Source organism: Papio anubis, chromosome 10, assembly GCF_008728515.1.
Source record: "Papio anubis isolate 15944 chromosome 10, Panubis1.0, whole genome shotgun sequence".
Classification (NCBI taxonomy): Eukaryota; Metazoa; Chordata; class Mammalia; order Primates; family Cercopithecidae; genus Papio; species Papio anubis.
The window spans coordinates 72,013,261-72,025,775 of NC_044985.1; the positions used below are offsets into that span (position 1 = coordinate 72,013,261).

Here is a 12,515-nt window from a genome sequence, read left to right on the forward strand (position 1 = left end):
ACAGACACTTCTCAAAAGACGACATACAAGCGCCCAACAAACATGAAAAGCTGCTTCACATCACTAATCATCAGATAAATCCAAATCAAAAGTACAATGAGATACCATCTCATACCAGTCAGAATGGCTAGATTAAAAGGTAAAAAAACCAACAGAGGTTGGCAAGGCTAGAAAGAAAAAGTAATGTTTATACATTGTTGAGGGGAATGTAAATTAGTCCAGCTACTGTGGAAAGCAGTTTGAAGCTTTCTCAAAGGACTTGGAACTACCACTTAATCCAGCACTCCCTTTACTTGGTATATATCTAAAAGAAAACAAATACTTTTACCAAAAAGACGCACAAACTCGTATGTTTATCATAGCACTACTCGCAATAGCAAAGACATGGAATCAACTTAGCTGCATGTCGGTAGTGGATTTGATAAAGAAAATGTGCTACATATACACCGTAAAATACTATACAGACAAAAAAAGAATGAAATTATGTCCCAACATGGGTGCAGCTGAAACCCATTATCCTAAGCAAATTAACGCAGGAACAGAATACTGAAATACAGCATGTTCTCACTTGTAAGTGGAAGGTAAACATCGGGTACTCATGGACATAAAGATGGCAGCAATAGACACTGAGGACTACTAAAAAGGTGAGGGAGACAAGGGCTGAAAAACTAACTGTTGTGTACTATGCTCAGCACCTGGGTGATGAGATCATTTGTACCCCAAACCTCATCATCACACAATATACCCAGGTAATACACTCAACATACCAAAACCTGTACATGTACCCCCAAATCTAAAATAAAGGTTGAAAAAGAAAAAGAAAAACTGGGGCTATCTGAATGAATTCTGTAGATTGGTTAAAAAATAAAAATAAGCATATAAATATCATTATTCTTCCTAGACAAAAATAACACCAAAAATACTTTTATTTTTTTCCAAGAAAAAACTAATAGAGTTTAATTTTAGCCAAAGCTATTGTTTTCCTTTTATTTTGACCCATATTGATTCAGTTTCCTGAAAACTTTCACTAACATATCAAAAGTTTTTATAGTTTTACTTGTTTCCATGAAAAGCCATTATTTATTTTATACTTACTTGCCAGATTATGCTAAGTGCTTTACATTTATTAACTCAATTAATCTTGACAACTGTTTCAAAAATAAGAAAACTAATATTAAAGTAGAGTGATACAGTTTGGCTCTGTGTTCCCACCCAAATCTCATGTTGAATTGTAATTCCCAGTGTTGGGGAAGGGACCCAGTGGGAGGTGATTGGATTATGGGGGCAGATTTTCCCCTTGCTATTCTCGTGGTAGTGAGTGGGTCATCAGGAGATCTGGTTGTTTGAAAGTGAGTAGCACTTCCCCATTTGCTCTCTGTCTATTGCTCTGCCATAGGAAGACTTGCTCGCTTCCCCTTCTCCCTCCAGCATGATTGTAAGTTTCCGGAGGCCTCCCAGCCATGAGTCCTGTACAGTCTGTGGAACTCTGAGTCAATTAAACCTCTTTTCTTCATAAATTACCCAGTGTCAGGTAGTTCTTTATAGCAATGTGAGAATGAACTAATATAGAGAAGAAAGTGACTTGTCCAAGATTTCACAGTCAGTAAGGGGTAAAGAATACATTCTAACCATGACTTTGGACTCCAAAGCACATGCTTTAAAGCTTTATCCTAAGCTTCACCCTTCAACACTCAACAGCCTGAAGTTCACTTTTATAAGAAATATCTGAAGCTTAATTCAGTAAATAGAATTTAAACCATTACAGCTTTCTTGACACTTTAAGAACTGTCTTATAAATTCATAAAATTGTTGATTTACATTTCACTAGTTCTCCCCCAAACTCATGGCACTCTACAAAAATATTTCAATGAAAAAAAATTAATTTCTTTCAAGATTTATTATACTCTTCACTTGTATAATGTACAGATTTCCAAACAGAACACTGCATTTTAGGTAGGGGTGTTCATTTAAAAGTCCTTAGCAATTTATTTTTATGTGGAAAATGGATGATCTTCACCTGCACTCTCAGTATATGTGAAAGATTTGTGTAACTTCGAAATTGCTTCTGGAGGGTTTCATTTTTGAAACTGAACAACAGTCTTCTGCAGTCACACCCTCTGAAAACCTGCCAATTTCCATTGAACTGATAGCACTTTATCTGTGTGTATTCTCAGATTGCTGAGCTAGAGAGACTGTTGATGCAGAACCAGCATGGCAAGTCTCTGTTCTAACAACTCTTGCCACAGACTGCCTTTTACAGAAAAGCCACTCTCAGAATTATTTTAGCCCTGTTATGGAAAAGATACGCAATGAGAGAACGTCTTTTGTTGTTCGGTTGTGATAGGCGCTAATGTCCCCTTTGCGTTTTAAAGCATGATGACATTTTCTCAAATCACATTATGTCAGGCCCAAGAGTATAGGTGCCCTGTTTAGCTTTGCTTTTTTGTTAAGCCCTATCTGCAAGCCTGAGTAAATTCTGATACAGGATTTTGAAGAGAGTTAATAAATTAGCATGCTAGTGAAAGATTGCAAATTATAATTTTCAAATAAAAAGTTTCCTTTGTCAAAAATCATTTTAGACAATTATTTTTACTCTATTAAGAAAATAAGACCGTAATTCTATTTGCAATAAAATACCTTTGTTCTATTTTTTATTTTAAGTATGTGAATCTTCAAATGAAAAAAATATCTTCTTATCACAGCAGTTTTTCAAGCAAGTAAAACTGCTTCAAGCAAATTTTCTAGGCCTGAAAACTCTGTGGCAGAAGAGCGTACCTTGGGAGACTATTCCTGGACATTAGGTCGGGCCTTTCCATGAAGCTGAGTGTTAGCTCCTGTCTCTTGGTCATGGCTGGACTCCACATAAGGCACTCATTCACTATAATCTAGAGTGCACGAGAACTGGAACAAGAAGCAGAAACGTGACCCTTGATTAAGATCTGTGCTTTCTCTCATTATTTGTGTTAAGTAGGGGTCTTCAATTCCAAGTATTATTTGTGTCCTGCAATTGTTGTAGAAAAATGGCCCTTTCACTCTTAGCAACAACACGGAACTTAACAAGTGATAATTTAATAGATTGGAGGGTAAAAATATAATATGAATGGGTGTAGAGTCAGATCTTTTCAAGTTGAAAAAGCATCCTTTTTCAGAATCAGAAGAAAATATTGAATAATGAAGTTAATTCAAGTAAACTGATACATGAGTTGAATACACTTCTAACAGAAGACTTTTGTGGTCAAAGGTAGGAAATAAGAAGTTGTGACAAGGAAACTTAACAGAATGGATCCAAAGGTCATTTGGAAAAATAATCTTGAGAGAATAGTGATGAAACCTTTGACAAGGGGATAAAATAATAAAGGAGAATTTGTCCCAGTAGATATTTTAAACAATGATAGTTTGAGATAATTAATAATGTTCTATTGCAGAAATACACTGACCATTAAATGGGAAAGGACTACCATTAGCCCACATGATGCCCAGTTCTTTCCAAGGAAGCTCTGCAGGTGCTTGGCTAGGAGCTGAAGATGCCTTTGTAGTTAGAAAAGATATCCCTTTCTTCTTGCTTGCAAGCTCCATTGGCTTGGCTGGTGAAAGAACTTGGCTGGATTTTATTCTGCACTGGGCATTTTTTAGGTGTCTTACTGCATTTTGCATGCTGTTTGACCACACCTGGAAGTTCTGATTGAACAGACCCTGTTTCATATCTAAGTTAACATATGATAAAAATTACTGCTAAAAATCACTAGGCAAAGAATGGATCTATTCAATATGTGGTGTTGGACACCTAGGTCATTATTCTGGGGGAAATAAAAGCCCTATCTTTAGACTTCACATCAGAATAAATTGAAAAACAAAAACTACAAAATACTAGAAGAAAATATTGCTAATTAGTTTGGGTGAAATGTCATCATATTTTTTAAAAACTCAAGAAATCATAAAAAGATTACATTTAAAGAAATTCTACATAATTTTAAAACACAACAAAATAATTTATTTTAATTAAGTTAATGAGAAAAATACCCCCTTTTTTAGCTAGAGGTTAATATATTTACTACACATGGAACCTTTAAAAATCAATAAGAAAAAGAAAAAATATGTGAAACAATAGAGAAAAGAGAAAAATGTACAAAATATATAAATAGCCACCTCACAAAAGAAAATATAGTTATTAACTTTATGAAAACTTATTCAGTTTTGTTAACAGTGAAAGTAATAAAAATTAAAGCAATTGAGCTGCTAATTTTTCACTAAGATTACTTGAAAATTTAAGTGTTTGGAGAAAAAAAAAAAATAAGGGCCAAGATGGAATAGTTTACATGATATCATTTAGGTAAATGAAAAATGCATATGAAAATAAATATTTTGAAAGAATACTTACAAAAAAAGGTACACCTTAAACACATGAAAGTACACATTACATTAAGTACTTGTGCTGGGTCAGTGAATGGGAGGAAATGAAAATAAAAGTACATATTTAATGAACTTGTTTGTATTTGTTTATGTTTTCAGAGCTCCCCTCAACAAAGAAAAAGCACATATTTAAATAAAATCCTCAAGGGACCTTGTAGGCTAATGATGTGTCAAACACCAAGAAGCATGCTTAGCACAGCCATCTGCACCTGAGTCCATTATAGTCTACATAGGCAACATATGTCATAAATAAAACAGAAGTACCACATGTTGAGGAAATGACACTGACCTACATTGCTCAAGGGAATGTATGTTTTTATAAACTTTTCAGAATTTGTTTGGCAATATGTATTTAAACTATTAGAAGGGGCCAAGTAACATAAGCATCTGCACTGATATAAGGGTGGGGGTATTGCAGTGGCCCAGAGATGGGTGAGGAGGCCCAAGTACAATGAAAATGGTGTTCCAGTGGAGAAACAGCCTGGTGTGGTAATTGGAGCCCATGCGAGAAGCAAAGGAAATCCTTGTAGAGAGAAGCCTGACACTGTGTGCTAGAGCCCTAGGTGAGGGAAGAGGGCACAGGAGGGCTGTCAATCTTGAGGTGTTAAGAATCTGAGCAGGATGATGAGGATGTTCCTGTAGAAGGAGTGGCCTGGGCACATAGGAAAGGGGACTGTGACAGCCATGGGAGATTGGGTATGGACAAGGACATTGATTAATTAAGAAAATATATTAATAATAATGACAGTTGAAGCCAGATTTTTACAAGAGGAGAAGGGGGCTACAAATATAAAAAGTAGTATTGTACTACAATTGAAGGTAAATGTTTGAACTCGTGGCTTTCAAGATAGATAAATGATAGAGATGATAGAGATGTTGGCAGATGATAGGTGATAGATAAGCAGATAGATTAGCAGAAAGATGTAAATATGTACAAGTGCATACATGCATATATTCCCTGGCTTTGGTTACTGAGAGGGCCTAAGCAAAGGAAGAAAACCTAACAGCAATAAACATAGCTACTGGAGCTCAGATTCCAAATACCATCCTTCACTAAAAAGAAACAAATTTCTTGGAGAAATGACTGATTCCTGGGCTGGGGCTGGGGAAATACAAAATGAGACTTGAACACCTTTTTATGCCCCAAATTGAGAAAATGCTCACAGAATGCTAGATACACGGCAAAGGGATATGGAATTTAGCTTGAAACAGTGTCTGGCCAAATCTGAGATAATTTAAGTGTCAAAAATAAATCATCATAGAAACAGATTATACCTATGCAAGTAAAGTAGGAAGCCATGTATCAATACTAATATAAGTAAACAAACTAAGAAATTGGAAGTTTGATAAGAAATGAAGTATTTGCCTACTTTCAAGTGCCTCCCCAGGAAATATGGACCAATTATGGTTGGAAGGCAGTTATACTCACCACTATACCACCAATGCCACCAATATGGACCAATTATAAAAAGAGAGAGAGGTTAATGTTACAGAGGAGAAGTCTGACAGACAATCAAGTGAGGATCATTAGTAATAGGAAAAAATCAAAACTGGGTACAACTTATTAGAATTGTTTTTTAAAAAAGAATATAGTATCATACTTCCATTTTTTCATCAGCCAAAATACATTAGCTGACCCTAATGATAAATTACATTTTTGCCAGGGAAGTAGTAAACAATTCACAAAAGTATCAACACCATGAAAGTCAAAGAGACATGATAACTGCATGCAACTGTGATCCCAAACTGGATCCTGTTGTTATAAAGAACATTGTTGGAATAATTGGAGAAGCCTGAATAGGACATGAGAATTAAATGCAGAAATATATGGATGTTGATTTCTTGAATTTTGATGTTTTACCTTCTTTATGGAGGAGAAGATCTGTGTTTTAAGGAAGTCCACAAAGGATTTGGGAAGGATGAGGTATCATGATGGCAAGTTATACTAAAACGGTTCAGGTAAAAATAAAAATAAATCTTTGTACTCTGTAACTTTTCTATAATGTGAGATTATTTTCAAAATAATAAAAAGTCTATACTCTAACTTGATAATCTACTTGTAGGTATTTATTCTAAGGAAAAAACTGTAAGGGATAGGCACAGTATGTGCACAGATGACATACAAAATACGTATGTACAAATGGCCATCATTTCTGTTTGTAATAGCAAAAAATTATTAATAAACACTGGCAGGGAAAAAAGCCCATGCTATACTACTAAAAAGTAGTAGTATGGGCCGGGTGCGGTGTCTCACGTCTGTAATCCCAGCACTTGAGGGGCTGAGGTGGGCGGATGACGAGATCAGGAGATGGAGACTATCCTGGCTACGGTGAAACCCCGTCTCTACTAAAAATACACACACACACACACACACACACACACACACACACACACACACACGCCGGACACACACACACACACACACACACACACACACGCCGGACCTAGTGGCGCAGCGTCTGTAGTCCCAGCTACTCGGGAGGCTGAGGCAGGAAAATGGCGTGAACCCGGGAGGCGGAGCTTGCAGTGAGCCGAGATCGCGCCACTGCACTCCAGCCTGGGCGACAGAGCGAGCCTCTGTCTCAAGAAAAAAAAGAAATTGCCGGGCGCGGTGGCTCACGCCTGTAATCCCAGCACTTTGGGAGGCCGAGGCGGGCGGATCACAAGGGCAGGAGATCGAGACCACGGTGAAACCCCGTTTCTACTAAAAATACAAAAAATTAGCCGGGCGCGGTGGCGGGCGCCTGTAGTCCCAGCTACTCAGGAGGCTGAGGCAGGAGAATGGCGTGAACCCGGGAGTCGGAGCTTGCAGTGAGCCGAGATTGCGCCACTGCACTCCAGCCTGGGCAACAGAGCGAGACTCCGACTCAAAAAAAAAAAAAAAAAAAAAAAGAAATTAGTAGTATGTACGTTACAGTTCCACATGAAAAAAATGGAAAGAAAATCGTTAATGGAAAGAAAAATGTTAAATGGCTGTGGGTACTGAGTAATGTCTTTCCTCTACTCCTGGTTTCCATGCAAAAATATTTTACTGGTTAAGAGGACTAGTCTTTTCCTTGTCCTTGGAGAGATGTTACGACATTTGGTAGATAACCTTAGGAATAAACTTGGGAAGAATTGCTGGGCATGCCAGGTTCAGCTACCTTTCTCTCTCTTTCATTCTTTGGAATAGAACTCAAAAAACAATTTAAATCCTTTTTCAAAGGGACTGTCTCCTTTCAAGTTAGAAGGAGGCCAGGAACTACGTGACTGAGGCTGCTGTTTCTGTTCTTTGCTTTTGGATCTACCAATTCAAATCCGTTATCTGTCAATAATAGAATAATATTTTGCTCTCATTTTTAACTTCTTTTGGTCAATTTATTCCCCACCCAGGCATAAAGAAGGGATACTATTTACCTGAGTCTCTCAGAGCCCTCAACAAACCTTGGAGCATATAGAGAAAATGTGAGCAATGGGTACTCTTAGTGATGGGAATACAGGTGATATTTATTTCCCTTTTGCAGTTGTCCTCCTATTTTTTTCTTTTTCTTTTTTTTTTTTGCAATGGTCAAGTTTCATGTTCTTAATCAAGAAGATCAAAATAAAGCAATTCTTTCAGAATGACAGATAAAATGATAGAGGTTTGAAGGTAAATGTAACACAATAACTTTGGAACCTAGAGCCCCCTAGGAACTCATAGGATATTCGGTCACTGTTACACATGGCAAACAGAAACATGTCCCCCTTTCAAATCACATGACTGAAATTTGGATTTCAATCTTGGTTTTCATTACAGTTTTTAAAAAGTTGTCAAATACTTTAAATGTTGGTTTTGCAGAAATATAGGGCTAAACAACCAGCATATTTTTGTGTGCTTTTGCAATAATCAGAAATAAAACTGTTTTTCTTAAGATAAGTAGCAGGCATTTTTTTGTCAAGGTTCCCTTAGTCAGGTTAAAAGAAACCTAATTCTGGTTTGAGCAATAAAATTAATTTTTAAATTACTGGAAAGCTGCTGAGTTTCCATCATGGTCTATATGCACCTATGATGAATGTGAAGAACTTTCAAATGGAAATCTGAGGTATTTGCAATAGGTAAAGTTAGGCGTATTTCTCATCATAGTGCCCTGCCAGGCTTGTGCAACCCTTTTCTTTGGCCTCTCCCTTCTTTACTTCCTGGGGCATGCTATAAATTTGTTTTAAAATCTTGTTCCATTTAGTTTTATTGTTTTTAAAAACTTGGTTCTGACACTCTTGAGATTTTTATACCTCTGAGCCATTTCACAAAGCAGATCATATCAAAAGTCAGGTTATAAAAATTACAAAGCAATAGCAAGTTTAAAAACTTTAAACAATGGGAGAAAATATAAAAATGAGTAATCTTTAGCACTGTATGTAACGATTGGAAAAAGACAGTTATGAGGACTCATCTGTCTTCATTTATCCATTCAAGATGGATGTGCTTTGTAGCCATATATATATACATATATATATATATATATTTTTTTTAAATCTCTTTAGGATCTTCCAAATCTCATGGATAGGAAAGATAGATCTCTAAAGAGGCTATGATATGCCTTTAGGAAACTGAGGATGAGGCCGGAGTAGTAAATAACTCCTACTTAGAAGGAAGATATAGGGTCTCATCTCTGAGAACATGGGAGTTAGTTATGTAAAAGTTCAGATGATTTTCAACATTGTGTATGGCAAGGAATAATTTTTTAAGAAGACCTTCTTCCAGGTACTAGAGGCAAATGAATGAGAAATAAATACATGCTATGGGATTTTCCATTATTTCACAGGATGGAAAGTTTGATCTCTGTAGCCTGATTTGTTCTTTGGCCCTGAACTTGTTCAAGTTGAATTGTGTGTCCTGAACACTGATCTAGTTGTTCTCAAACTAGGGTAAGCCAACCGTAGTGGTATGTTGATGTATTCTTGGGAGTTGAAAGTTCTTTATTATAATCTTTTAATATTATGGCTAAAAAATCCAAAATATCTATCTCTAAATATATAATGTAAGCATGGATTTGTTCATCTCATCAACTACCTTATTCCTAAATACTGGACTACCATGTGTTTTATTTTTATAATCACATTGATACCAAGTGATCATCTAAATGACATTAATTTTTAATGATTGTTCATAAATTCATTGCTTAAGAGTTATTTACAGAAAAAACAACTAGCATTTGTCCTCAGATTATTAATATAATTATTTTTATGTGTGCTTGACTGTTGTGATAAAGGGAAGGACAGTTAAAAGAGGATCCTGGCCAAATTATTAAGAGGACTGATTTCTTGATATTAGCTTTAGTACCTCCAAACTATGAGATTTGGGGAAAGTCACTCAAGAGCCCTAGACTTCAATTACCTTGTATTTAAAATAACAGAGTTCAGCTGGAACTAGTTAATCTGTAAACAAATAGTTTCCATTTCAAAAATTGTGAAGTGATGACTTTTTAAATGGAAAAAGCATTAGGGAGAAGAAAACTGATTCACTTACAGGGTCTTTGGGGGAAAATTTCTAGCACCACCTTCTCTCCTAATAACAGTAAAACATGGTGGGATATAAGAACCAAATACTTATTGAGTATTTTCTCTGTGCCTATCACGACTCTATTTTAACTCCTGTAAATGTGACTGTGACTCTGTGAGCTAGATTATATAATTCCTGTTGGCAGTTATAACTGATAGGCACAGAAAGCCTAAGGATGGAGTTTGGAATGTAATCTGGTCTGTCTGACTCTAAGCCCTGGATCCATTGTAATACATTATAACTGCTAGCTTTGCAAAATGCCTTTTTCCTTTTCTCATCTATTTTCACACTCAAACTAAAATTTAGTAAACTAAATTCTGAGCAGCACCAAGAATTTTAGTAAAGGTCCTCTCATCCTTTAAGAACTTCTTATGCGAGGATACTCCTCTTCGCCCACTTTCCCATACAGAACTCTACTAAAGGTCAATTAGAATGGGCTGTTGTTTTTTCCCTCAAATCCTACACAGAAGTCCTTAATTCCGGGATAAGCATCTGAATGGAGCAAATTAGTATGGTCTGGGAGTTAAGGCAATTTTCACGTGTGTGTATGTGAGTGTCTGTTTTAAGGCATAACAAAGTCCAGAGATTAAGGCCGAGTTAAAAAACAAATGAGGACAAACCAGTCTGCTGAGGTGCGGCCAGAGCAGCAGCAACTGCCTGCTTTCTTGATAAAGGCTGTGAAGACGGCACGTTTTACTCTTATTCGTGTATTTCTTTTGACACGTTCCCCCTCTATGAAGCCTCAGAGGTGTTTTAAAATTGTGTTAGGAAACACACAGAGATAAGAAAAGGCAAATGGTCCTGTTCTAGTGTCTCAGGGACGAGGCTGGAAAGGAAACGCCGCGCGAGTGGGGTGGGAGCGGGGGCCTGTGGTTTTGCTTCTGTCCGGGCTAAAGGCTGAGTAAGGCAGGGCCCCTCCTTCTGCAGATGGGTTTCTCCCTCATTCCACCCTCTACCCACCTCCGGTTCCGCGTGCACGCGCGGGATAGCCCAGTGGGCCCACAAATAACGACCATCGGAGATTAATGAAGGAAAGTCAGCGAGCTCGAACACAGGCGTCCCGTGTGGAAGTGTCCAAGGAGACCGCCAGAAGTGCGCAAGCCGGAGTGTGTGAGAGTTTCCTTCTCACCGAGAGGGGGAGCCCCGCATTCCCGGCCGGGAGCGACCCGGAGTCCCGAGCCCCGCGTCCCAGCTGCCGCCAGAGCCAGTTTTGGATTCAGCGGATTAGGAAGAGGAGGGAGGGGGGAGAGCGCGCGAAGAGGGAGGGGACCGAAGCTGAAGGGTCCCGAGTCCAGCGCCGTGTTGACGTAGAGAAACTTTCCCTCTCAGCCTCGGAGACGGCGCCCCGGCTGTGCTGGAGCGGAGATCGCCAGGCTCGGAGGACCCGGCAGCTCTTCACGCCCCTGCCCGAAGCCTGACCTGACTGCATCTCTCAGTGAGGTACGGAGATTTATCTGGGCTCTTCCCTGGCTGCGAGCCCCGGCTCCCTCTAGGTAGCGTGGAATCGCTTAGAAACGGATACCTCGAGGGGCAGCGGGGGTGGACAGCTCCGGCCACCAGTGCCCGGGAAGGAGGGCGCGGAGCTGCGGGTAGCCGCTGCCCGGCAGGTTGTGAAAAATTAGGACAGCTAACGGCTCAGGGAGTCGTCCAGCACGAAAGGAGGCTAAGACCTGTTGACGCCTGCTATGGCAGCGCTTGAGGAATGACGCGGGGAGTCCAGCGAGGTCGGGGACGCAGCGGTCTCCGGGCTCCAGAAGCCTCCTTAGCCTTTTGTGGTAACTTTGGTCCGGTGGCGGGGGGCCGGTGGGCTGGAGCTGCAGGGAGGCGGTGGGGCAACCGTGGATCAGTCCGGCTGAGGGTGCGTGGATCAGACTGGGCTAAGCAGGCAAGTCATCGTCGGGTCACAGCCAGGCGACCCAAGAACGAACTTCCAGGGCAGCCTCCCTTTTGTTGGTGCAGGGAGAGAATGTGAGCATGGGGGCGGGGAGGCGCGAAGCTCTAAGGCCGGGCCGCGGATACTTTAAAGCCCAGAGCTGGGAGGGCCCAAAAGGAAGGGGCGGCGTCCACATGGTTACCCTTTTGCCGCGCGGGTCAAGTAGCTGCTTCTGGAGGGCGCAAGGCTTGGCGGGGGTGATGAACCCCTGCGTTCTCGCTGCGACTGCTAAATTCGCTTGGCGGGTCCAGCTTCTAGTGGCCTCACTCACTACACGGATCAGAATCCGGAGCAGTCAGTTCTTTCTATTCTGCAGCTCCTGCGACTGCCGCGCTGACTTCCCTGTGTGCGGGAGGGAACTCTGGGCAGGCTGGTTTTCTTGGAATGTGTTTACGATGTTGAATGGGACTTGAACAGGAAGCTGGACGCTGCAGCTGGAACTAGCGTGCCAAGGTAGAGTAAGGAAGACTTAGCTGGTGTTGGGCTTGGCGGGTCCACTTGGTACGTTGGGCAAACTCCAAGTAAGTGAGGACTGGCAGTCAAGGTACCCCTCCCTGGGTCCTAGTATTGTTTCCCAGCTGAGCTCGCTTTACTCTCATTTGCAATCAGACACATTTTACATGCACTGTTTCAGTCTGCAAGTTTGACAAAATA

The 12,515-nt window shown here is 39.9% G+C and overlaps 1 protein-coding gene across 11 annotated transcripts in view; it reads left to right on the top strand.

Annotated features, from left to right (window-relative positions):
- Positions 1–8,663: 8,663 nt before the first annotated feature.
- Positions 8,664–12,515, top strand: part of GULP1 (GULP PTB domain containing engulfment adaptor 1) — a 308,512-nt gene continuing 304,660 nt past the window's right edge. For 8 of the 11 annotated variants that reach the window (XR_001893457.3, XM_031651397.1, XM_031651399.1 and 5 more), the window contains exon 1: positions 8,664–11,368. The gene's annotated coding sequence lies outside the window, so the exon portion shown is untranslated. The other 3 variants (XM_031651396.1, XM_031651395.1, XM_021923780.2) reach the window with 2 other exon arrangements.